This window comes from Phodopus roborovskii, unplaced genomic scaffold (assembly GCF_943737965.1).
Source record: "Phodopus roborovskii unplaced genomic scaffold, PHOROB, whole genome shotgun sequence".
Classification (NCBI taxonomy): Eukaryota; Metazoa; Chordata; class Mammalia; order Rodentia; family Cricetidae; genus Phodopus; species Phodopus roborovskii.
The window spans coordinates 926215-953752 of record NW_026126567.1 but is presented as its reverse complement, the minus strand read 5'-3'; the positions used below and the strand labels follow the sequence as shown (position 1 = coordinate 953752).

General features: G+C 48.6%; 1 protein-coding gene and 1 non-coding gene across 2 annotated transcripts in view; one reads left to right on the top strand and one right to left on the bottom strand.

The window, feature by feature from the left end:
• Positions 1-27538, top strand: part of Psca (prostate stem cell antigen) — a 1185392-nt gene that overhangs the window by 441139 nt on the left and 716715 nt on the right. The gene's annotated exons all lie outside the window — the stretch shown is intronic.
• LOC127235449 (U6 spliceosomal RNA) lies at positions 25750-25851 on the bottom strand. The gene has a single exon (XR_007835709.1). It is a non-coding gene; the product is annotated as a U6 spliceosomal RNA (small nuclear RNA).

The window sequence follows — 27538 nt, the reverse complement described above, 5'->3', positions numbered from 1 at the left end:
CTCATTGTGATCACTACCCACTCACAGAGCATAGAGGAAGCAGCTGTACAGTTTTCACTGCATAGACTACTTACTGGATGAAGCAAAGGGTGTGAGTCCTGAACAAAGTGCCCAAGCCATGCAGAGCCTGGCAGAGAAGAGGAACAAAGAGTCTTAGTTTGGGTTACTGTTGCGGTGACGAAACACCATGTCCAAAGGCAACTTGGGGAGGAAAGGGTTTATCTCACTCACAGTTCCATGTAACAGTCCATCATTAAAGGCAGTGAGGGCAGGAACCTGTAGCCAGGAGCTGATGCAGAGGCCATGGATGGGTGCTGCCTACTGACTTGCTCCTCATGGCTTATTCATTCTGATTCCTTATAGACCCTAGAACCACCAGCCCAGGGATGGATGGCACCATCTGCAATGGGCTGGACCCTTCCCCATCAATCGTTAATTAAGAAAATACCCACAGCTGGATCTTATGGAGGCATTTTCTCAATCGAGTTTCCCTCCTTTCAGATAGTTCTAGCTTGGGTCAAGTTGACATAAAATTAGCCAGCATAGCCTTGTAGGCCTCATCTAGGAATCCAGGGCAGAAGGGTCTGATAAGTGTTAAATCCCTGTACATACTCAGCAGATCCATCTGTCCCGAGTGAGGGAGCAAATGAGTGGATGCCTGAAGCAGAACAAGCGTGAGCACCCTTGGATCTGGGCTATGCAGATCTTCCAATGAGCCCCACCTGCTGTAGTGTTGAAGGTACTTTCACTGGGCGCCAGGCAGACCCCACCCCGGGATCACCTGACAAACCAAGAGCTAGACCAGGGCTACAGCCCACAGAGCCTACTCTGAGCTCACAGAGTACCCAGGTCTAGAAACTCCTTCAAAGTCTGAGGTTAGCCCTGATCCTGGACGATGCAGAGGTCCCCATGGACCAGCCCCTCCAGACCAGAGAGGATGAAGGGAGCAAGATTAAGAGGTGGGAATATAGGATGCTAGTTTTTTTTGGGGGAGGTTTCCTGCCCAGTGCAGGGCCTTACTGAAGTCTGAGCTCTGTGGTGGAAACGCTGGACAAAAGGCCAGCCCACTCTCTGGGGAGGTTTGCTGAGCTGTTCCCCTCCAACTGTGTGGTTTGCACAAGGTAGGTCACCTTTCTGGGCCTTGATGACCTTAGTGTCTGAAATGGATACTCCCCTGGACGCTCTCACCCACGCTGGGCAGCTGCCTCCAGTGCACCAGTCCTCGGTAGTTATGGGGGTGGCTGGAGCCATGCCCCCGTTTTGTAAATAGCTGACTCATCAGCTATTGACAGGTGAGTCATGGGGGAAGGAGGGTGGCAGGGCTCCCAGGCTGGTAGCATTGACAGCAAACCTCACCAGAGAGGAGGCAGGCCTGGCAGTTCCCTGCCTCGTGTGCTCACTGTACCTACCCAGGCCTCACCCCTTCCCTGTGGGCTGTTAGGGCTACGGGCCAGGGGTTCTAAGCCCTGGAGACTCTCTGGTCATATTTTCTTATGGCACAGATGGATAGGCTATTGTCTATAAAAAGTCATGATAGTCCTATGATGTGGTTGCTGAGGATACAGCCCCCTGCTACCTTTCGGTTGCCGCGATTAAACACCATGACTAAAAGTAGCTGATGGGAGGAGTTTAATCTGAGCTTATGGTTCTAAAGAGATAAGAGTTCCTCATGGCAGAGAAGCATAGCATCACATAGGAGGCATGGTGGCCAGAGCAGGAAGGAAGCTGAGAGATCACTTCTTCAGATGGAAGCACACAGCAGAGAGAGTGAGCTGGGTGTAGCAAGAGACTAGAGGGGACATTTATCATTCAAGCCACCACCCTCCCCCACCTGCTAATCAGGGTCCTGTCAGTGTGAGTGCAGAACCCAGGGTGATTTTGTTTAAGCTTGGGGAGAGAGAGGAAGAGTCAAGGGAATGGTACCCATATCCTGGTGAAGAAATGGTAAGGATGAGGAGTCTGGAAGAGTGGTAGGTGTCTCTAAGAATGATTCTTTGTCCTCTTCCTCCTCCTTCTCCCTAAGCTGGTTCCCCATTATCATAATGGCCAGCACTGAGCAAGATGCCTTTTCCAGTTACACTTATGTGTGGAGCCAGATGGATGAGCATGTTGGGCATGGGTAGTGGGGAGATGGATGGTGGAGAGATGGGTAGACACATAGATGGATGGGTGGATAGATAAGTATATGGATGGGTAGTGGGTAGAAGGATGGGTTAGTGAGTAGGTAGCATCTGGTTGGTGGACAGGCCGATGTATTGGTGGATGTGTGGATGGGTAGATGATGTGTGTATTGGATAGGTGGTATGATGATGGTGGTTGGATAGGTGGATAGCTTATGGATATATAACAGGTGAATGACTGGCTGGCTATATGGATGGACAGATAGGTGGATGAATAGGAGGTGTGTGAGCAGATAGGTGGTGAGTGGAGGGTGGGTGAGTGTATGGAGGGAGGATGGGTGGGTGAATGTGAGTAGGAGAGAGATGGCTGTGCAGAGATGCAGATGGATAAACAACATAGGATGCGCAGCTCTGTAGATGGTAGGGAGGAAGAAGAGGTGATTGGGTGAATAGGGGAACACAAAGATGACTGAGTGAGGAGGACAGATGGTATGTGGGGGGATACATGAGTGACGGATGATGGAGAGATGAATAAACGGGCCTGGGGTGAGTGGATGCATGGGTATGACCTTTCTAGTTATGCCGTTGCTGGAACATTCCTCCTAACAAGATCATGGTAGAAGCCCTCAGCTTAGCTTCCACCCCCCCAGGCTTGTTGCTTACCCTCCGGACCTCCAGTTCCTCATCTACAAAACAAAGAGGGCTGGCCACCCGACCTCTTTGTTCAGATACAGTGCTGGTGTCTTCTACCCAGTCTGCCATCTCCCCTCCTCTTGGGCAAGGGCCGCTTCCTCATCTCTGGGACACTTCTGACACAGGACTCTCAAGGGTTGGTTTCTCAGATGACTATAACTGAAAGCCTGGCAGATGGCCTGCTGTGGTACCTTCTGGATGGGACCTGTCCATGCCAGCCTCCTGGTGAGATCTGGGCTTGCGCCAGCCAGATCTCAGGCTGTCATTTCAGCACTGCAAGGGGTTGTCTGCCTGTATGACTTCCCCAGCTGGGGACACAGTCACCTCCCTGGCCCCAGGCAGCTGCTACCTGGTAATGTGTGTAGTCAGGAACTAACATTGGCATCGTTGATATTATCTTTGAGAATGAAGTGTCAGCATTCGTCAGGTAACTCTGTAGGATGTTCCCCCTGCTATCCTATCAATAGGCAGAGAAGGAGCTGAATGGCGGGGTGTCCCTGAACAGCAAAACAGCGAGAGGCTGACAAGACTCTATAGTGAGCACATGAGAAGTGGGCATTGCAACGATCCTTGAGGACAATGTCTCAGGATCTGAGCTCTTCTGGCCAGAGTTCCCTCCTCAGCTTTTCTTCCTGAGGTTGGATGCCCTTAGGGCTCCCCTCTGTAACCAGGGAGGCCATGACCTGCCTCCAAGGCAGCTGAGATGGAAAGGAGAATACCTCCCAAAGATGGACACAATGCCTGACACGTGTTTGTTTGTTGGGATCTCTGTCCGTTTTAACCAGAAGACCCCTGCCTTTTCCTGTGGTCCGTATAGATGCTGGTGGGGTACCGTGACTCAACCCTGTCTTCTGGACTTTGGTTCCTTCTTGGCCCCAGAGACTCAGGGCACTGTGGACTGTCACGGTGAACCATTGCAGACAGGAGACCAACGTGTCTGGCCTCCGGTCCTCTGTTTGGACCACGATTTTCTGTTGGGAGGCACGTATGGATGCACTTGCATCAGCAAGCTTCTCTGGCCCTTGTTCTGGCTTCTGGATTGAGGCCCATAGGAAGGAAGCCCTCTGCTCTACCCATCTTCGGCCAAGTACTAAGTACTGGACTCTTAGTTCATGTAGGGCTCATGGTCCTAGACCCTTTGCTCACACTGCATAGTATCTTGTGTACAGTGACAATCACAGGGTAGCCCCTGACAAGGCTAAGGATGAGGCTCTGTGGGAAGGAAGTGTTCCTGAGGTCCAGGGATGGGAAGCTACATTATGTGACACCTTGCTGGGCACAGATGTTCATTGGGCAGCGGTGATGTGGCTTGGCTCACTGACTATCTGTGGATGCCTGCCTCCATATTGGATTCTGTGCTCAGCCACCTGCAGAGTCCTGGTTCTGGCTCGGACACTCATTTCCCCTCTGGATTGTAGAGTCCAGTTCTATAAAATGGGGATGACTATACATATGGTCCCTGTTAGAGGCTATGGGCTTGGCTCCAGCCTGGTGGTTCAGGTGAGATTTCCACAGCAGCCACAGCTATGCTGTGAGGTGTGGAGCCCCATTGAGAGGCTTGTGGGGAATGAGAGAACAGCCAAGTATATACCGGGGAGTGGAGAAACTCTGAACAGCTCAGACGATTTAGGAGGCAGGTCATGAGACTATGAACTGCCAGGATGTCCTCTGCCTGCATATCCTAGTTTACCAACCTCTGCCCTGGGTCAGTTAGCTCTGCCTGAAGTTTCTGTCCTGGAGCAGAGTCAGGGACTCAGCATGGCATGTGGGTTTTTGAGGCCCCCGGTCCCTTTATTCAAATGAGGCTATGCAGTTCAGGAGGGTTAGCCTTGCATGAGGGGACTTGAGGAGCCTCAGTTGTCCCCTGTGAGTTCAAGAAACACTGCTGGCTTGGGTAAGTGTGCACAGGCTCCTAGGCTCCACTGTCCATGGTTGGGTCTTTGGATGACTTTGGGTCCTTGGTCGACTCTGGATCCTTGAGTGTCTCAGGGTCTGCATGGAGGACTCCCAGACCTGCAGAGGGAGTAGCTGGGCTCTGGGAGGTCTGCTTCCTGTTTCTGGCCTAGCAGACTGTGTGGGTTTTCTTTTCCAAGACTGTCATTGTGCTGGGTAGCCTGGCTGGCAGCCAGCATCTGGGGGGCAGTGGTGGCCCAGCTTCCTTCCTGTAGCCAGGGTTCTTCCCCAGGCCCAGCTCCTAAGGCCCAGCTATCTACTATAGGAAGAGAACACTATGTAGGTTGAGGGGTGACAGGATGGAGGCGAGGAGGGGCAAGGGCAGCCAGCCTTTCACCTGCTGACATTCACCAAATCTTAGCTGCACCCCTCAGCAGTCCATGGTCACATGCTCTACTCTGTTTCTGGATGCAGTGGCCACCTCTGGTCCCCCTTCAGGGCTGGGTGAATATCCCCACCTGTGTGTCCATACCTGTGTGTCCACATCCCTCTGCTGCTGGGCATGCCACATCCTGGGGGATGCTGAGGAGTATGACCCTGATATTAGGGTGACAAGGGACTGATTTTGATTGCAAAGAACATTGATAATAAGAGCAATGCTGGGGATCAGAAGGGGCCTGGCAGAGGCCAAGTCAACTGCAGAGATGGTGGATATAGAGGGGAAGGCAGCAGACTCAGAGTGATACTTTGGGACATGGCTTGGGTACCTGTAGTCTCCCGTTGGTGTAAGGTCCCCAAGGTGGGCCCTCTGGGGACTTCGGATGAATGGTGGGAACCAGCTCACATACTCTCTTGCTCAGTGTCGGGGCAGTGGGCACTCCTGGTGTACATGGCAGTACCTGGAGGAGACCTGACCTCCCTAAGAGGCAGCCATGACTAGATGAAGAGCGAAAGTGTAACACTGCCAGTCATGGTGATCCATGGAGAGGACAGTAGGGGTCTAGTCACTGGATCAAAGAAGTCAGATGCCTAGAGAATATACCAGAGTAGATAATGTGAGGTAGGGTCAGCCTTGACCCAGGCGTGGTATCAACTCCCAGGGCCACCTGTCCATGCATGTGATGGTCATCAATGTCATGGGACATGTTTCATTGACACCAGTGGGTTGGAAGGTGGTGGTATTCTGTAGATCCAGACTAGTGGTGCTGCTGAGCCATGCATAGTATGGCTTGAGTTTGGAGAGTTGCTTTCCCTAAGAGGCAGCCGTGTATGGATGACAAACAAGGGTGTAAGACCTCAAGTCGTGGTGAGTCATTGATACCACCTTCTCCGGGCACTGTGAAGTGTCATTCTGCTAGGTCAGGCTGACAAGGGACCTATGGTGGCAGGGCATAGTGATGTAGGCAGCCTGTAGCAGAGTGGGAAGGTGCAGAGGGTGGGGTAGCAGGTTCTGATTGGCTGAAGGCTTCCACAGCTGTTCTTGCTGGGGTGTGGGTCTGAGAGGCTAGGGTCCTTGAACCCCATACCTGGGAAACTGGGATGATATGAAAATTCACAAGCTGTTTTCCCTGGCAATGCAAGCCACCTGGACCTGTGTCCAGAACCCATGGCTGAGATGGGGGTTTGTCTGGCTCCAGCCATGACTGATGCTAAGAAAGCAGTGGACAGACTGATGGACAGCCTTGGTTCCTAGAAATGCCTATCTCTGTTACATGCACAAGGGCCAAGACACTTGTTTAAATAATGTACTATGATGAGGGTTACTAAAAAAAAATATACTTGCTGTCTTCTGCCTCCCATAATCCATCAAGAAATCAAATCCCCAGGAGTTGGAAGCAGTGTCTTCCACAGCACACAGGTATCTCAGACGCCTGCAACTCTGATCAAAAGATATGTTCAGGGAGGTGGCTGATATGCATGGGTCTCTGTCACACTGAATGCCACCCTCTTTGGGCTCCTGTAGACCTGTTGCCTGGAGTGTGAAGGAGAATGATTGAGGGCCAGTGGACTTCTCTGCATGGTACTGGCCTCTAGGAGAGGAAGTGCAGGCATTTCTAGGTCCCCAGGCTCTAGGACTCCCACATTGACTGCCCAGCTTTGCTTCCTCTAAGACAGCCTGCAAAGGCCAGGGCATTGTCCTCTGCTAGTGGATAGAGGACAATTCTGGTTAGTGGAGGCTGGAACCCCTGAATCTCTATCCAAACCTGCTATGCCTTTCCATGTTTCTAGAATGCCCACCCGTGTGTGTGTGTGAGTGTGAGTGTGTGTGAGAGTGTGTCTGTCTGTGTGTGTGTAAGAGAGTGTGTGTGTGAGTGTATGTGAATATGTGTGTGATTGTGTGTGTGAGTGTGCATGTGAGAGTGTGTGTATGTGTGTGTGTGTGAGTGTGTGTGTATATGTATGAGTGTATGTGTGAATGTGTGTGCGTGTGAGCGTGCGAGCGTGTGTGTCTTTTTAACTTCCCATTTCCTGTGCACAGACAGCTCCACCACCTGTCACTGCTCTCTCATCTGATTACAGCAGTCCCTTCTAAGCTTGAATATACTGAAGTCGAAGCAAGAAGGAAAAAAACAAAAAAGAAAGGAGGGGAGAAAAAAGCCACAAAAACATCAGGGAAAAACTCCATCCCTAGGCGCGGGAGGCTCCCTTATCTCCTGGCCACAGTCAGCCAGGCTGCGTGTACTTAATAGTGAGCAGAATTTGTCCTTTGCTGAGAACATGACAGCTTTTCGGGCAGCAGAGTCTATGAGGTAGGACACACTGCCTGTGCCTCCTTCCAGGTCTCCCCCTGTGGCTCAGTCCAGCTGAGCTGAGGGGCTGCTGGCAGCCAAGGCAGTTCTGGGTCCTATTGCCACACCCAGGCTGCTCTGGACACAGGAGAAGATAGAAGCCCTTGTCTTGGGCACAGATGAGCACAAAGGAGAAGATTCTCAGGACCACTTTACAGATGGAGAAACTGGCCCAGAGAGGTTTTGGGGGAGCATCCATTGAGGAACACAAAGTTCACAGAAGGGGATAGGGCTGGAATCCAAGGGCTAGGGTTTTTGTCTCATCCTTCTTATGTGTCCCACCTTCCAGGCGACTGATGGCTTTAAGGATCAGAACCAAGGGGCCCAGACTGAGGACATACTGAGCGAGGGGCTTGACGTGTGTCAAGTCTGCAATCATTGCCTTTCCAATCATTGTCCTCCAATCAAACCATAAATACCCACGGTTCGATTCTGTTTCACTCTGGAAGAATACCTCCAGAGTGTCGTGCCACAAGAGCTGTGAGCCAGTCCTTCCAAGCCTAGTGGTGTCATCTGAACTTGAGAACCAGGACTTGAAACCTCACCTGGGGATGGAGGGCCTTTTAGGGATGAATCCCTAATCCAAACCTTCCCTGGTGGGGGGGGAAGGAGTATAGGGTAGTGTTTTGGGGCAAAGGGAGGCATGGGGCTAGTGGTACCTGGAGTCACAGTGGGGAGGGTCATTGTCACTCTTTCTGATGGGGGTGGGCTGATGGGGAGCTGGGAGGCTGGGGGGGGCACATATGCCTGCCAGCTCTGCAATATCACCAATATCATCTGCCAGGCTGAGTGAGCAAGGCTCCATAAATCCAACCAAGGCCCTGTTCCTGAAGTTTCTGAGTTATCATGGTTTAAAACAGCCCCCCTTTCTGAGTTATTTTGAAGGCTGTAAGCCATTAGAATGTAGGGTCTGGCTGCTAAAAGAGGGTTACAGGGGTTTGAAAGTTGCATGCATCCCTGGTTCGGACCAGATTTCTCTACTTTCTGACTTGGGCAGCCACTGAATGCCCCTACGGCCACAGCTGGACTCAACTGCCAACATGCATTTCTTGTCAGGCCACACTGAGATTCCCCTGAAGCTGTGAACCAAGGCAAACCTGTTCTCCCTTCAGCTGTTTCTGCCAGTTATTTTTTTCACACTGATACAAAGCAATTGATAGGGATTGCTGTTACCAGATGGACATGACCACATGGTTCTTAGGCCTTCAAAACTGAATTGCTGGAAGAATGCTGACATGTTTGGAGATGTGTGCTCAAGAAGCTCTGGGATCTGGGAGAGCCTACAAGCCACAATGGTGAGTGGTCAGAAGACCAGGATAATGGTAAAATGTAGACAGAAAAGACTGCTCATGGAGTTTCGGGGGAGCTAGGACTACACTGGGAACTGGACTATAGGCTGTTCATGCTATGTTCTGGTAAAGAACCTGGCTACACTGTGTATGTATCCTGAAAATTTGATTGAAGCTGAATTAAAAAGGATTGGACTAATTTGTTTGGTGGAGGAAGTTTCAGAGCAATATAACATTGGGGCTGTGGCACTGTCTGTGCTGGCATCTTTTAGCCAGACTTACAGAGAGAATCTGGAGGGAAAAGTGAATCAGAATTTTAGCTCTAGGGTCCAGGACCTAGCTTTGGTGGCCTGGGCTTTATAAGAGAATGGAGGTGGATCATCTGAACTCATGGTCTGCTCTGTGACCTCGTCACATCATGGTCTCTCTAAATCTTAGGTCCTTGACAGGTAACAGGGTTCCCAGAGCTTTCCCAGAGCTGAAGAGCCAGATAAGAGTCCTCTATCACCAAGAGAGGTGTCCTCACAGAGTACCCGATACTTCCCTGATTCTGAGGGCACGGGGTCTCATGGATGCTCAAGGTGGGTTTTCCTTGCATGGAGTATCAGGTGATGTGATTCATATGTGTGAAGGATTTCTCACCTTCCCTTGCTTGTGTCTCCAGTATTCCTGCTGACCAGTGTGAGGTAGCAAGTTGTATGTTCTGTCTTGTCCAAGAGAGAAAGAGGCATGGACTCGAGATGACTTTAGTGGCTGAAAATGGCAGATGCTGTAGTATAGGACAAGCCTATCTACAGGAAGGTCTGGGGGCTGGTGGTCAAGGGGACCCTGTCCCCTCTTAATCCCACTGTTGGCATAACTGGCTTCCTTGCCTGTGGAAAATGCCAGCACTGGCCCCTTGATCCCCAGGGTCACATTTTGGTGGACACAAGCATTCTGGAATTTTCTGGAAGTGACTTTCTTGGATTCTGAACATTGGTCTTGTCTCTCCATGGACCCCACCCTCATGAGTACACCCCAGTGGGTATTATCCCCTCTGCTCTGAGGATAAGATTCATTGTGATAATTTTAATAACAGTGTGCCCTACTCTGATTACTACACTGGCCACTGTCTGTGGCCTACCTTGACTCCCTGCACCAACACTTTGTACCCTGTCCCACCACTCTGTTTGGGAATAAATTCCAGATGTTAGTCTGTTTATGTCTGATCATTTCTGTGTGCATCTATATGATGAACTTCCAAAAGACTCACTGTGGCTCCCAAGCTTCCCAAGAGAGCATGCAGCCCAAAGTCCCAAGCCTGGGGGTACACAGCTTTTCAGAACAACTGGGCCTCAGACCCAAGCAAACTGTAAACATTGGTGATGGGATATGTCATTCTATAAATATGTCATTCTATAAATATGTCTATAAATATGTCATTCTATAAATAAATATAAAAAATTTCTCTTATTGGTTAATGAATAAAGCACTGTTGGCCTATAGGAAAGCAAGATAGGTGGGACTAGGAGACAAGCAGGTTTAAGGGAGAGGGAGGAGGAGTTTCAACATGTAGAACCAACTGCGTAGAACTCCAGATCCTCTCTCTCTGGTAAGATAGACCATGTGGAAATATTTAGATTAATAAAAATGGGTTAATATTTAAGTCAGAGGTAGCCAATAAGAAACACTATTAACTGTCCAACAGCTTTGTATCTGATACAGTGTCTCTGTGTGTTATTTGGTGAGTCTGGCATGGCTATTGGACCAGGCTGGAGGGAAAACATGCTCGTAATACATTGGAATTCAGTTCTATTGTCCACAGGTATCCATTCAGCTTTTTCCTCTATTCTGCTAGAGTCGTGGGACCCGAGTGACTGTGGCATGTCCCAGGGAGACACTTCGATGTCATGTCCTGAGCTATGCATTAGGACTCATGCACGGGTTGGTGTTGGTTTCTCCCACCATGAACTCCTTGGGTCTGATATTCTGTCTCGTGGGTTGTCACAGCTGATGGTAGCTGGTATCTATATGCACATATTCTATGCAGTGGGACTTGCCTATTGGTGCTATTGTTCCGTTCTCCACCAAGAGAGAAACTGAGAGCTGTATGCCACCCTCACTCCTTCCTTTGGAGCTACCCAATGCCAGCAGTCACTATGGCCTTCCCAGATCTTTCTACAGCATGAACAAGTGCATGGTGGCACACATACACCTAGCTCAGTTTCTTTCTAAAACAAATTGGACCCCATTGGATGTGCTGATCTGCAGTACTGTGCACTCGAAGTTATAAATTACGGGCATTTTCCACGTCAGCGCACAGGGAACTGCTCATTTTTTACCCATAAACACTTCGAAGAGTATCTTGAAAGATGAGGGCTCTTAAACATATACAACCGCTCCTCCTGTCCTGCTGTCCCTGAGGAAGGGTGACACCTTGGTGTCACCGGTGGCCTCCGATCTGTCTGATCCTAGCATATATTACTTTGCTGAAATTGTTTTCAAAATGAGGTCTCTACTAAATGGAGTGGTCCCTCTGAGAGGGTCCATAGCTTCTCTCTCCTCTCTGCGGACTGTAGAGGGACAGACCTGTCTTTACAGGGCTGAACTGGTCACGCCTGTGGTTCAGCAGGAAGGAAGGACAATATTTAGCTCCCCAGTTGACAGCAGAGCTGCAGCCCCCATGAAGGGCACCATGGGGACCAAGGTTTGGGGTGACACTGGGATCTTGGCAGCCCCAGCAGAGAGGTGGGGCCCAGGCACAGACGGGGGGCTGGAGTTCAATATTGGTCACTTGAGGTGGCCTCTCCTTCCCTCAGGCTGGTCTCCCAGACCTACCTAAGTTGGCCAGGACAACATGGTAGTTGGAATATGCCTGTGAACGGGCTGCAGCATAGAGAAGGAATGAGTTCTGCCCAAGGACACACAGCATGTTTCTGGTAGGGCCAGGTTTGTGTCTTATGGCTCCTCCTGTCAAGTTCTTATTTTCTGGTCCCCTCAGCTTGGGAAAGCATGGCACAGGCTTCCTGACCTGAAGGGAACCCTCTCCTGAGGCAGAAGGGACACTCCTCCACTCTAGAAAGTAAGTGTACATCAAAGCTTCACAACTTCACCCTCGAGGCACTGGGCACAGGCAGCACCCTCCTTAACCCTAGCCTGAAATCCTGGTGCATCACACTCGGTCTGTGCCTCCTCTCCGGTCACTCGGACCCTCTTCTACCTCAGCATGGCCACTGATAGTCCTTAGGACAGAGACTCTGACTCAGTTGCAGCCTGTGCTCCTAAGTAGCTGCCTGGCTATAGGTGGGATCAGTCGCCTTGAGCCTTAGTTCCCTAATCTGTGAAATGGGAACACGAACAATAATATTCGATGGAGGTGACATGAGTATGGAATGGGCTCGTGCTCGGGGAGATGCTTGCTCAGCGAAGGCTGGGGATGGCGGCGGTACCAACTGTTTGTTATAGTGTTATCCTGGACCAGGGCACCCTGGGCCAGCAGTGATGCCTTCCTCCCCACTGTGACTACACCACCAGCCTAAGGGGCCAGCAAGCAATGGCTGATGAGCTGCAGCGGAGAACTCTGGGTGTCTCTAAGAACGGTCCTGCAGGAAAGGGCTATTCTCATGCAGCTGGGGGGTCCACTGGTGGTTCAAGGCATTCTGGGGTAAACAAAGTCGCCTGTAGGCCTCCTGTCCTGTCAGCTGGCAAGCAGAGGAGTCTCTGGGAGCCCCATGGGACTCGCCTGCCTGTCTCCCACACCTGCAGCTCACTCACTGGTGTGTACAAACACCCCCATTACGCCTGATTACAAGCCATTAGAGTAATTAGGGTGGCCCTCCACCCCCCGGGGCTGGGAGCCAGCTGTGCTGGGGTCTGGGGCAGAATAGCAAGCAGTTTCCTTGCAGGCAGGCTTGGGCGGCTGGCTCTAGGGGGCTTGGGAAGCAGGTCCTCTTGGGCTCAGATGTCCTGTCCCTTGGGTTCTGGTAGGCACTGGCTCATACTGTGGCCAGGTCTTTCTCTTTCTGTCCCTGGAAAGCTGACCTTTTCTTGCCCTGTACCCTGCACTCAAAAGCTGCAGGAGTCAGGACTCCTTTGCTGGAGGCTGTGCTGTGCACAATAGGCCGAGAGCTCCATGCCCAGCCTCTGCCCACTAGATGCCAGTAGTACCCTCTGTCCATGTTATACCAACCAGAACACTTGCCGACATTACCAAGTGTCCCCTGGGGTGGCCTCCACCCCTCTGAGAGCCTGCTGGGATCTCAGATCCTGATTTGTCATTCTGTGAGCTTGCAAGTCCCCCCTGAGAGCTGTCACATTCTTCTGCTTTATCTGGTCTGTCAGTGCTATAGCTCTTCCTTCCCTCCTCTCTCTCCTCCCTCTCCTCCCTCCCTCCTCTTTTATCCACCTGCAGAAGCCTTTCAAGCCTTAGAGCTTAGCCACCTCTGGCCTGTTACCCCCAGGGATACCCAAGTCAGACAGACCCCAGGTTGTCACTCCTCTGACCCTCCACACAGAGCCACAGAGCCAGCAGCCCTAGCCTGCTGGACTTAAAACAGCTATTTGAGGTACAAACTTGCCCAGGGGAAAAGAAAAGAGGCCAATGCTGTTTGTTCTGGAACTCAGGAGTATGGGGGTGCCTCAGACCTCGGCCAGGGGTGTCCTAGTCCCATTCACTTTTTGTTAGCTACTCCCAGCCTGGCCCAGGCCCACTGCCAGTATCATTAATGGACTCATTTCACCAATTTTACAACAATAACTTTTGCAAATTCCCAGTTGATTGAAGATGGGAAGCTTTTTATAAGGCCGGGGTACCATGGTTGCTGCGGTGGGGAGGCAGATAGGGTGCAGCTGCTCATGTGTGAACTGGAACTTGGTCAGAGCTGATGGGGCATTGATGGCATGTCTGTACAGCGTTTTATTACTTCATCTCCCTGCACTATGTGACATTAAATTATAGGTTTGTTTTGTTTTCAACCATGTGTATAGGTGTGTTTCTGTGTGCAGGTAAGTGTATGTGAATACTAGTTCTGGAAGATGCCAGAGGTGTTGGATCCTCCTGGAGGGGGAGGTACAGGTGTTTGTGGGCCACTCAACATGGGTGCTAGGAATAGAACTTGGATCCTCCTCAAGAGCAATACATGTTCCTAACTGCTGAGCCACCTTCTAGTCCCAACATTGTCTAAGTGAGATTGCCCTAAGAAATTCTTCATTTTGGATAGTTTGTTATACAGTAATAGGTGGTGGACAAAGAGTAGTTTCTGTGTTGTCCTTTCAGCTAAGAGATACTATATGAATTGTTGATGTGTTTGTATGCTGAGTCTGGTCTAGACTGATGAAATGGCTCAGTAGGTATGTCCTCTGACTTATTCCCAGCCTGTACACTATAGTATGTACATGGTCTCTCTCTCTCTCTCTCTCTCTCTCTCTCACACACACACACACACACACACACACACTCAGAAACACACACACAGAAACACACACACACAGGAACACACACACACACAGAAACACACACAGACACATACATACACACAGATGCATATATATGGATACATAGAGACACACAGAGACACATATACACACACACACATACACAGACACAAACACATACAGAGACACACACACAGACACACACACATAGACATAGACATACACACACACAGACATACATACACACAGATGCATATATATGGATATATAGAGACACACAGAGACACATATATACACATACACACAGACACAGACACACAGACACATACACAAACCAAGACACACACAGACACACACAGAGAGATACACACACACACACAGATACACACACACAGAGACACACACAGACACATACACACAGATACACACACACACACACACACACACACACACACCATGTGCAAGTCTACCACCTCTGGCCCTCAGATTAATAAATAAAACAAGTCCATAAAAGTTTAAAAAAATAAAAGTGACTTTGGAGTTTGCAGCCTGGTTTAGCACAGCATGGGGCTAGCTACCATTCCTTCTATATGAGGAAGGCACACACTTATCTTTGCAGAAATTGCCACAGTTCTGTGTTTTCCTCCACAGTAATAACCATCTGTGTAGTGTACTTAGAGAGAGGAAGAGAACAAAGATGGGACACAAAGTCACCTCACACAGGCCACGTGGAGCAGCTGATGACAGGAGGGAGGGACCACCCAATGCCATGGGAGACACAGACATTGTTCTAAGCCAAGAGACACTCCTCCCTCACCCCCCCCCCCAGCTATGCAGGGCTGTCATCAGCACCACCTATGGCTTAGTTGGTGATGGGTGCATCACACAAGATCATGATGGTTGTCTCTTCTGCCTGACAAATGGCCTCACTCACATCTACCTGGGCCTGGGTCATTTTCTAAGTCTGACCTCATCATGATCATGATGAGACAAGGGATATCATTATTTCCATTCCGCGATGAAGAAACTGAGACCCGAGACCGCACAGTTAATAATCAAAACCTGGTTGAAAGAGGTCCCACACAGCATGAGATTTTCTATGCCCTGTGCCCAGCAACCCTAACCCTGGTTCCTGGTTCAGTGACTTTGTCAAGCTTTCTCGTTTATGCGCAGTGGCTCACTTCCCGAGTCCTGTACTTACAGACTCAGTCCTCAAGGACTTACTAGCTTCAGTGTCATGAGGAGCTTGGAGAGTGTCCCCAGCACCCAGCCTTGTAGAACTCAGGCTCATTATGTCTAAGAGGAACCTGTCAAGCAATGGGCAAAGTACTGGTTGGACTCTTGAGTCACCCCCATGCTCATCTGTTGGAACTTCTGTCCCCACGAGGTGGTAGTATCTTCAGAGAAGGTGGAAACTTCACTAGGTGGGGCCTGGCTGCAAGAGGTAGATTTGAGACTGCCTTTGAAGTATATCTTGCTTATGGTTCCTTTCTTTTTGTTCTCTGTTTCTTCCTCAACACGAGGTGAGTAGCTTCTGTCACCCACTCCTTCTGTCACAATGTTTGGTCTTCTCTCAGACCAAAGGCAATAGACCCTTTCAACCTTAGATTGAGACATATGAAACCATGTGCTGAGATAAAACTTTCTTCCTTCAAGTTGTATTGTTTAGGTATTTGTCACAGCAACTAAACTGCCCTGTGGCAGGAGGTCCATGAGGCCTCTCAGAGGGGTTTCTGACAGAGTGGACTTGGGGATCATTCATGTGGTGCCAAAGGAAGGGAGTGACATCAAATTCCAAGCAACAAGTGACCAAATACATAAAAGCAAAAACGTGACCATCAAAACTAATGATGTTATTAGCAACACTGATGACACCATCAGCAATATCAATGACATAATCACCAATGACATTAGCACAACAACATCAGTAATGCCATCAGTAATATCAGTGATGCTATCATGAGCATCATGGCACAATCCACATCAATGACATCATCATCACCACCAACAACAATGACACTATCATTATCCATGACACCATCTTCAGCAACATCACTGACACCATTATCATCAACGACACTGCCATCAACAATGACACCATCATCTACAACATCATAATATCATCACCAACATCAACATCAATGAAAATATAATCATCTTCAGTGACATCATTAGCAACATCAGTGACACCATCATCAACAAAATCTTGAACAGTGTCAGTGTCAATGATTTATTGTCATCAATTACATTGACATTGGTGCTATGAGTACCATCTGTGATATGGTTTAAGTGGTGGCAAGAATAGAGCCAGCTACCGTTTGCTTATCCAGGTTCTTCTAGGCATGGCCTGACACTGTATTGCTCTATCTTGTCCACACAGGATTGTGACGCAGCACTTTGCTATCATGATTCCTGACACAAAGGTTAGGACTCTGGAGTTCTGTGAGGTCAGATTTCCTTGCCTAATACACAGGGGCATGGCAGGGACTCAACCCAAGTGGTGGGCTTTGATGCCTACAACACCTTACACACTGTCAGGGTTTCCAACACATCCCAGCCAGTGTAATGGATGAACACCAGAGAGTCAACCAGCTGACAATAACCATGATCTCTTTTCCAACCCAGGCTTCACCAAGGGCGTGCCCTACTGATGCTCTTGTAGACAGGACTTCCCAGAAAGAAAACACAGTTTCACACTCTCTATCATCCCTACAGCCCCCACAGCCACAGGCCCTGCATCAGCCCCACATCCACTGAATTTGGGGCCAGAGACCAAGCAGTCCAATCTCCCACCATCACTCTGTTCCCCACAGCTGTTTGCTGTGGATTGATCACATTTTGCACATCCCCCTCCCCATCAGTGTTTCCACAGCCTGCAGGGGCAACAGCCTCTGTCCATGGTAGGTGGTGTCCTACCAACTCAATAGCATAACAGACTCAGGCATTTAGGTGTGCTGAAGTTTATCATGCTGCTGAGGGCAGGGGGCCCTGACACGGTGAGATGATGCGGTGCAGTGGGGTGTACAGCACAGAGTCCCTTAGCACAAGAGAACTATCAGTTCTATTGATCATTTACAAAGAGCCAGCTTTTTGTTTCATTGATTTCCATCGCGTTCTGTTTTCCACATCATCGATTTTAGCTTTTGTTTTTCCCTCTTCTGCTAAGCATGGGTATTTGGCTCCTCTCTTTTAGAATCTTGAAGTAGGAAATTTGATTATTGACTGGTAGGTGCAATGCTTGTCCAAGGCAGACATTTAGTGCTGTAAGAGTCCCTCTGAGCTTTGCTCTAAGTGTCCCACACATTCTGGAGTGCTGTATTTTCACTTTTAGTTGATTCAATGTAGTTTTAAAAAACCCCCCGAGACTTTCTTTCTGACTTTGTATGCTTTCCTCTTGCCTTTTTGTTATCAACCTGCAGCTGGAGTTGATCGGACTGAGAACATTCTGATGCTGGTGACGGTTCATTTGGTGAAGTTTCTTTTCTGACACAGAACAGGTTTTGCCTTGGTAATTTTTTTCCAGTGGGTTTCGCAAGGAATATTGGTTGTGTTGTCATAGCGTGGAGAACCACTGTGAATATCGATAGATTCTCCTGGGCTTTAGTGCTGTTGATGTTTCATAATTGTGTTGATTTTGTCTAGTTATTTTATTGTTGATAGACTACTATTGAAGCATCCAACTGTAATTATTGATTACACTGTTTCATTTTCATTTCTGTGTTTTAAGTGTTTTGTGTCTGTGCTGTTTGGTGTCTATACACTTAGAATGTGTTGTCTTTTGGGAGGATCAATATTTTAGTCTCATCCTTCCCGCCCTCTCTGTCCCACTTCATCAGAGGTTAACGTAGACCATGTATTTTCTGTGGATGAATGTTTCATACTTTTTCATCTTTCCTTTTCAGCTCACCTATACCATCACCTCTGAAGTCATGCTTGTGTATCAGCTCTTGGTTGGACTATGTTGCTTAGTGTATTCTGTTGTCATGTCTTTCACCTGTTTGTTTTACAAAATTAACATTAAATATCAGTTTTAATTTTGAGGGCAAAGTCTCACAGTGTAAGCCAGGTTGGCACAAACTTGTGAACCCCCTGCCTTACTTCCTAAGAGCTATAGCTGCAGGTACGTACCACTAGGCCGGCTAATGTCATTCTTGTTACGCTAGGGCTGCCACGTTGGTTTTGTGTTCTGTTCATTCTCTTCCTCTGGTCATCCTGTAGACCCCCCTGAACTTTCCATGCAGAGAACTCCTCTTTTGGTCCATTCAGGTGATTTTGGTTGTGTTTCAGTTTTAATGCTTACACTGGGTATTGTAACATATAGCTTTCTCTGGTCTCTTGATGTCCCCATTATTGGCTTGAGTGAAGCAAAGCAAGCTTTCTTTTCTGGTAATTAGCCTTCACCTTATTAATAGATTAAATATTTCTGTGCACAGATCTAGTCCCTCAACAGGACTGAGGTGCTATACACAGGGATCCCAGAAAGGAAAAACTGTTGACTCAACTGCCATCTTCCTCCCTCTGTTTTTCCTTCTTGATATCCCACCGTGCTTTCTCCTATGGAATAAGCCAGGACTAAACATTGTCTTAATTACAATCTAGTGTGCTAGTGTGTGTGTGTGTGTGTGTGTGTGTGTGTGTGTGTGTACGTGACATGGCACATGCATGGACATCAGAGGACAACTGGAGGAATAGATTTTCTCCTTCCACTATGTGGTTCCCACAAATTGTACTCAAACTGTCAGGCTTAGTCACAAGTGCCTTCACCCACTGAGCCATCTGCTGGTCCATATCTTTCCTTTCTGGTTAGAGAGGTGTTTGTCACCCATTCCTCAATAGATGGTAGGGTCACCGGTGGGTGACAGACTGTCTTCATTTTCCTTCTCCCTAGAATGTCTTCACTGCCTTGCCTTTCTTCAGGATATATGATGCTGGGTGACAGATATTTTCTTTCAGTACTTGAAAAATGTTGTCCCTTCCTTCTAACAGCACCTGAGATTTGTGATGAGAGAGTCCCTGTCTCCCTGCTTGTTTCTCCCTGTAGATAAATTACTGTTCTACCCTGCCTCCTTCCCCTTTTTGCTTTGTTTTCAGGAGTTTGGTTGTGATGCCTTTGCTGCATGTAGCTCTTTGGATTCCCCCTTCTATGTGGCTCACATACGGTTTCGAGTCTGTAATATATATGTATGTATGTATGTTTGTATATGTGTGTGTGTGTATGTATGTATGTATGTATGCATGCATGCATGCATGTGTGTACTATTGAATTTAGGAAGTTTTTCAGCCACTATTTCTTTAAATACAGTTCCAGTACCTCCCTCCCTCTCTCCCTATCTTCCCCATCCCCTTGCATCTTTCCTTCTTTCCTTCCTTCCTTCCTTCCTTCTTTCTTTCTCTCCATCTTGCTCTCCTTCAAGGATTCTGAGAATGGGACACTTTGCCAAAGATCACCGGTCCCCGATGCTCTGCTCAGTGCCCCTCCCAAGCACCACTCTGTTACCGAGGTGGGGTGAACCCTACTGTTGTATCTTTAACTTCAGAGAATCCTCTCTGGTCTCTTCACCATGCTGTGCAGCCATGTACTGAGCTTTGACTTTCTGGCTGCTGAACTTTTGTTCCTGGGGAAACCCCTAAGCAAACCTAGCTTCACTCACTCTTAAGTGACTTACAGATCTGTGAGATGAAAAGTCCCACCTGGCCAGTACAGTATGAAATTCCCACCAGTTTTCCCTGTGAGTTGTGTTAACAGTTGCCTAGGTAACTCTGCATGGACCCTGGCAACCACTGCAGAAAACACAGGGTCTTATTTAGTCAGCCGCTAACAGGTGAGGATGCTCAGTGTCTTTTTATACTGTGACTGTCCCCTTCATGGGCTGGACCTTTGGATCAGATCCTACTTGCCTCTGTGTGCACACATGTTGACCACTGAGAGATGCTTTGTTGAGAACTTAAATGCAGGCTGAATTGGTCTGCTTAGCTAATCTTTTTTTTTTTTTTAATCCATCTTCAAGCCCAAAGACACATACTATCCACCATGACCAGAAACTTTTGATGGTGAAGGGAGTGAAGAGGGTTCTATAAGTCTGTGCCTTTTCTCAGAACAGACTAGTGTGCCTCCATTCATTAGCTCATAACCCTCCCTCGCTATCCCTGTCCTCCATGTCCCCTCACACCTGGGGACTGGCAGACTGACAGACCAATAAAGCTCTATTCCTAGCCCACTGATCGAAGTTATATTTTGTCCCTAACATGTGATCTCACAGATCAGGTCTTGTGTAGAGTAAGCTTCAGACCTGGGTTAGACAACAGTCCTGTTCCAAATTGTCAAGTTGGCCATTCTTCCCATCTTCTTTTTCTTCTGGAACATTCTATTTCTCTGCTGGTGCTGTCTATCTTGTTGGTTACCAGTGCAGTGGTGTTGGGGGATAGCAACTGTCATGGTGGGTCATGCTAAGCCCTTCCTGGTTCTTACTGTGATGAGTGATGAGAGCTCTGTGACACAAGCCCTTGGGTTTGGCACATGGCCCCTGGATGCTGTGGCTCTCACAGAAGCCTGACTTCAGTGACTCCTGACATTGCTCTTGGAGAGAGGTATCTGCTCCTCATTTCCAGGCAGGGTGGACACTGCCTGTCTCCAAAACCTTTTCCTGTCCATTAACCTGGTAGAGCCTTCTGACGGTGTGATGGAAGGACAGTGCCGAGTCACCTTTGCAGATGGGGACCCTGAAGCACCCACAGGGTTTCCCACAGTGCTTGATTTCCTCTCACATCCCACAGTATGCTGCAGGGGTGCTGCGTCCTGCTTCCTGCTGGCTAGCTATGCCAGTGTTCCTCATCCCCAGCTGGCCACAATGATCAGACTCGGCTCTGATCTCAGCTCTATGTCCCTGATGAGGTGTGTTGCCTCTCTGTGCCTCAGTTTCCTCACTGTGGTGTTGAGGATGTGAGGGTTTCTCTGCCAGGTGCTCATGTGTGACATGCAAGGGTGGGACAGGAGTTCAAGCTCCCATGCGTGGATCCTTCAATTTGGGTTGTGTGCTTTGGACTCAAGGGCTTGCTGGGTCAGTCTGGGTTGCTTATTTTCTGCCACTCTGTGCCTTCTTCAGCTCCTGAGTTCACCTGCTCTCATGGCTTTTTGTTTTTGGCCAACTTGATGAAAGTTAGAGTTATTAGATAATAGCAGGAGCTTCAGTTGAGAAAATGATGTCTGTATTGGATTGCCAATGTGCAAGTCTCTAGGGAGTTTTCTTGAATAAGGATTGATGTGAGAGGGTCCAGTCTCTGGGCCTATGGTCCTGAATGGTATAAAATGCATGCTGAGTAAAACACAGAAGCAAGCCAGCAAGCAGCATTCTTGTATGGTTCTGCTGTAGTTCCCGCCTCTAGTTCCTGTCTTATCTTCTCTATGGCCCAGGATATATAAGCCAAATAAATTCTTTCCTCCCCAAGTTGCTTTTGATCATTTTTTTAAATAACAGAAATAGAAACCCTAGTGAAGAAAGACACTTGTCTTTATGTATGTGAGTTTACCCATGTGAGTGCATATCCATGTGTGGACACAAGCTGTGTGTGTGTGTGTGTGTGTGTGTGTGTGTGTGTACAAGCACTACCCACTTCCCTCTGAGAATGTGGACCCCATATGGTTCAAGCTGGGACACTTTTCTCCCTGTTTACCCTTCTGCCTGTCGCATCACTGCAAGCTCTTTAAGTGATATCAGATAAATGAACCCAATAGTAAAAGATTAGGACCTTGGCATTCAGGCCCCCAGAAGGGAAAGAACAGCCAGTGGTCCATGTTTTTCCTTCACTTCGGCATCAGAGCACACATGGGGTCTTCTTCAGGATGGATGGAGTGCAGGGACTGAGGTTCAGACAGCCATGTGTCGGGTTATGGGGAGGTCGATGCTGTCTTCCTAGAAGGCAAGCATTGCTGGAGACTTTGAGATGCTCACTTTCAGGGCAGGGATTCTCTTCCGGGAAATAATGGACTGAGAGCTGTCAGATGGATGGATGAACTTTATACATACATACGTACATACATCAAAACAAGCTTGTTTTACATATAATCCCAGTTCCCACACCCTCCCATCCTCCCCTGTTTCCTGTACCCACCCCCATCCCATTCCCTTTCTGCTCCCCAGGGAGGGTGAGGCCTTCCATGTAGAGTCTTCATAGTCTGTCATATCATTTGGAGCAGGGCCTAGACCCTCCCCCATGTGTCTAGGCAGAGAGAGTATCCCTCTTTATGGAATGGGCTCCCAAAGTCCATTCGTATACTAGGGATAAATACTGATCCACCACCAGAGGCCCCATAGACTGACCAGTCCTTCCAACTAACACCACATTCAGGGGGTCTGGTTCAGTCTTATTCTGGTTTCTCAGCTATCAGACTGGAGTTCATGAGCTCCCCCTTGTCCAGGTCAGCAGTTCCTATGGACAACCCCATTCTTTAAAATAAATGTTAAAATATTGACAATTTCATACATGTGTATAGTATATTTGTTCACGCTCACCCTTTCATTACATTTTCTTATCCCCTTCTACTTATTCCAGTAAGTCCTCCTCTTATGTCTTTTTAAAGGAGACCCCCCTGAGTTTTAATTAGGGGGCACATATTAAGTACAGGAATACAGTTATTTATTTGAGCACGGTTAAGTTACCAGAGTGGCTACACCACTGAAGAAAATGGCTCCTCTTTCCACGGAAGCCACTGACTGCCCACAGTCCTTCGGTTGGGTGTGGAGTGTCATGAGCCCCGCCCAGTCAATGGTTGACTATTTACAGACTCAATCAATCTCATGCAGGTTTTACGCAGCTATTCCCCGATGCTGGAGATGGGAGGAGGCAAGTGCTCTCTGATTAGACCATATCCTGGTCCTTGCCTGTTTTTCTCCAGCCTTCACTTGTATCTTTCCACGCAGTGCTTGTATCTCAGGCCTCAGATCCCTACCATTCATCTGACAGGAACATGTTGGATTTAGGGCACATGTTAAATCATGGATGACCTCTTCACTAGCTGAGGCCTAGCATATAGCTGGAATGGTGGCCTGTGTGTGTCGCAGGTGTCCCGGTAGAGGTCAGCCCTTCTGCAGGATGTACTTTGGCAGCAGCGGGACAGGTGGACTGCACTTACTGGCGTGGAAAGACACCTGCAGAGCGCATTATTGCACAAGGAATGCAGACCCTGGGCTGTGAGTCCAAATGGGGCCATTCTGTGAAAGTTCTCAACATTAGGCTGCCTGCTCTGAGCAAGAATAACTCGCATCTTAGCTTCCTGTTTACCAGTGCGTTAACGGCTCCAGTGGACAAGCTCGTCAGCGGTTTTCCTTCACGTCCTCACTCCTTTAGGCATCATCTCCGTTCTTTATTTGATGTTTTCTGCAGTCAATGCTTATTACCTTAATAACCATAAAAGTGTTATTTTTATATTTTTAAAGCGACTCTTCCGTACTCGGTACTGAAGGTGGCACCTAGGCTCCAGAACGCCCCCGACTCACCCTGCAGGAAGGAAGACTGTCTGTGACATTTCTTGAGCAGCTGTTAGTCACTCAGTTGGGTGTGTTTACATAGACAGTTTGCACTTTCTGATTGCTGCCCCCAAGTTTTTCTGCCTGTTTTTGTGGTGCTGGGGATCAAGCCCAGGGATTAAGCATGGCAGATAAATCTCTACCACTGGGGCCTATCCCAGCTTCTGTGTGTGACTTCCCATGGGTTGCCTATGTCTCTGAGCCTGGACTTTTGTGATTTCTTTTATGAGGCTATCAATCACTGGATCCTGGTGCTCCCTAGACCCAAGATGGCTTTGTTTCAATGTCTTTGACTCTTCTATGCAAATACCTCACTCCCAAACAGGCTTTCTTTCCCGAATTCTGAGCAGATATGGGTCTGGGAGACACTGCTCGCTACAAATTCCTGGTGACATGAACACATGCACAAAATATCTTTTTCCTCTCCTCTGGAGAGTGGCTATCCTGTGACCTGAAGGATGCTTTTGAATGAGTCAGTCTCAGTCCCTGCCCACTGCTCCTGCCTGGGGCCAGGGAGAAGAGCAGCTGGCTCTGTCCTGCCTGTCCCAAGAGCAGAGCAGTGCATGAGAGGGACTAAGGTTTGTTTAGAGCATTTGTTCTCAACCTGTGGGTCACAACCCCTGTGTGTGGGGGGTTTCACATATCAGATATTTGGATAACAATTCATAACAGTAGAAAAATTACAGTTATAAAGTAGCAATGGAATGATTTTCTAGTTGGGGGTCAACGCAACATGAGGAACTGTATTAAAAAGAGTTGCCACATTAGGAAGGTTGAGAACCACTGGTTTAGAGGGTTTTGGTGAGCTTCTCTGGCAGGCAAGCTGTGGTCTGCACTTCCTCAGCCTGACTTCACAGCACAGAGGGATCCAACCTACTGCCCAAGATGCAGACATCCTCTTCTGCCCACCCATGAGAATCCTAAAATCAGTGGGCTGAGAGGCACTCCCTCTCCTCATTACTGTTAAGGGGATGGAGGCCTAGGTTGGGGGAAGTGTTGGCTTCAGCTCATGTCCAGTGGTGAGTGCAGGGTCCTGGGCCAATTCTCGCCTTTTCCCTAGCCTGGGCTGGGTGATAAGGTACTGGCATGGATTAAATGCTGTCCCTTGTTCTGTTGACAGGGACGCTGGGCTACTTTATAGTGGAAAAGCTCTTCTTCAAGGCATACTTGGGCCTTTTGAGACCACAAAGCCAACTGTCTGCAGGCACATCTGGAGCCTTGCAGAGAAGATAGACACGGAAAGAGGCAGTCTAGACAAGGAGAGGAAAAGAGCCTGTCTTGGACAGCAGCATTTGTACTTGGCCCCTCCTCGGCCGGGAGCTTCCCATTGAGCCAATGTATGGAGATGCATACCTCTCCTCACGTTCTTGTCTCTGTACTGTTGTTGACAAAGCCAGAGATGCTCTTGTGCAGCCACAAGACCTTGCCAGCTGTAGCCACTAGACTTCCCCAGGGATTCCGCACTCTGTGTGTCAGGCATCTCAGGTGACCCTGAATGTCAGGTTCTGGCTCGCCATGTTTCCTTGCTTAGTTGATATAATTCATTATGGGTTAAAACAAATGTTCTGGTAGCAGTTTTATATAGAAAGAGAAGTTTCAAGGAGCACAGTGCTGCCAGGAGCACCTACCCCACCTTTTCTGTGTGCACGTGGCTGTAGTGCAAGTGTCAGAATTGCGATTCATTGACACGGCTCATCAACTAACTTCATTTTCCACCCCATTTTCATTGCTTGCACTGAATTCCTGCTGGGCCTCAGGATGAGGCTTTTCTTGGTGGGGCCATTCTCCTATCCCTTTGCTCAGCCATCAGGCCTCTTGTGGAACTTCAAGCTGTCACATGTGTCCCTAGGAGGAATCTCCAGGAGCAAGGGTCTCATGATGGCCTCCTGTTCATATGACTTATCCCCGTGGAAGCTGATGTTTGTCACCAGGCTCGGGTGACAATTATCAGGTTCATCTGCTGTACCAATCTCTCAATCCATTTTCTTCCTTCCTTCCTTCCTTCCTTCCTTCCTTCCTTCCTTCCTTTCTTTCTATGGAAGGCTTCACGGATTTGCATGCCATTTTTCATGCCATGCTAATCTTCTCTGTATCATTCCAATATTTTAGTATATGTTCTGCCAAAGAGAGCACCCTCCATCCATTGTCTGCGCTGTATGTTGGGAAGACATACTATGCATGGCCCATACTTGAGGAAGGTGAGGTTCGCATCATGTCACAGAGGATGGAGTGCCTGCATGAAAGATCTAGAGTTTTCTAGAACAAGTCATTCTATCTATCTACACACTGTTCCTTTCTTCTTCCTTCCATCCATTGCTTTTTCCATCTGTCCTTTCTGCATGCATGCATGCATGGAGTCAGTCATGTATTTTATCAGTATGGACTCCATACTTCTGGGGTTGGGCAATGGCCACTTCCATACCAGTTACAATCGGGTATACCCCCTGTGTCTTTCCAGTGACCCCTGTGAGCCCCGATGGGGTCTGTTGTATCCAACTCTCCTACATTCTGGCTACATGATGCCTGGGACTCATCTTGTATACCTCTTACCCAAGCTCATCTCAGACATGTCCCAAGGTACCTTACTGCCTCTCATTGGAGATGGTTCTGGAAAATAAGACTTGGGTTCTGGGCTGCTTGCTGAGGCTGAGGTGGCACAGTTGTTGGATGCTCTAATTCATGGGTCTAGTAGGTGAATGTGCACACACACACACCTGTGCACACATCTAGCTGTTATTCATTTATTTATTTTTGCCATGTCCGTTTGAGGTCCCTCTACCTCATTCCAGCGCCTCATTGATTGTCTCTGATCTCTGTCATTGGTAGGTTGACCCCTAGCTCTCTATTCCATGGGTCAGCTCTGGGGCATGCACAGGAGCAGCAGTGTGGCTGACCCACCCATGTGTGGGCAGTGCTGTATCAGCTGACACACAGTTCCTCTTGCCTTTTGCTTTCCAGACTCTACTCGCCTCAGAAGTACTTAGGTCAGCACTTTTCGCTGCTGTGGTGGGTTTTTGATCACGGTCTGTTTAGTTCAAAGCCTGGGAAGTAAAAGGAAGCGGTTTGAATCACCCAGTGTCTTAGCTCCCAGGGGCCCCTCTCTAAGCTGCTGGGCAGACATTCATCTTCCACCTGCCTATCCCAGACTGAACCCCGAGTCGGCCTCATCTTGCCTGTTAAATGACATTTGCTTACTTTGAGTTTTCTTCCCACAGCTCATCAACAGTGCTGTGCTTGCTACACTGCTGTCAGGAGAGGCCCTAGGACTGACTCCAAGAGCAGAAGTGGTGGGCGATACTCCTGCAAGAGCTCCCATGTGGGGACAACCTGCATGGGGGCAGATCTCATGGGGCAAGGTAAAGTGGTGGCTGTGGCAGTCCTGGGAGAATGGGAAGGTGATTTATGGGTCTTGGGACGGTGTCTGAGTCGATTAGGAAAGCAGATGAGTCCCCTCAGGGAAGTAGGCTTGGGCGGTGATCTGGGGGAGATAAAGGAACTGGGGACTTAGCTAAATGCTTGCTGAGCAAGCATGAGGATCTGAGTCAGAACCCATGTAAAAATCTGTGTGTGGAGGTGCTTGTTTGGAATCCCAGCACTGTTCCTGGCAGAGACAGGTGGATCCCCGGGGCTCACTGGCAAGCCAATCTAGCCTAACCTGTGAGCTTCAGGTCAGTTAGAGAACCTGTCTCAAAAAAGATGGACTGTATCTGAGAAAGACACCCGCTATTACCTCTGACCTTCATCCACACCTACATGTATATGCAGGCACACCCCTCACAAGTGCATTGGTATATACACACACTAACATGCATGTGCAT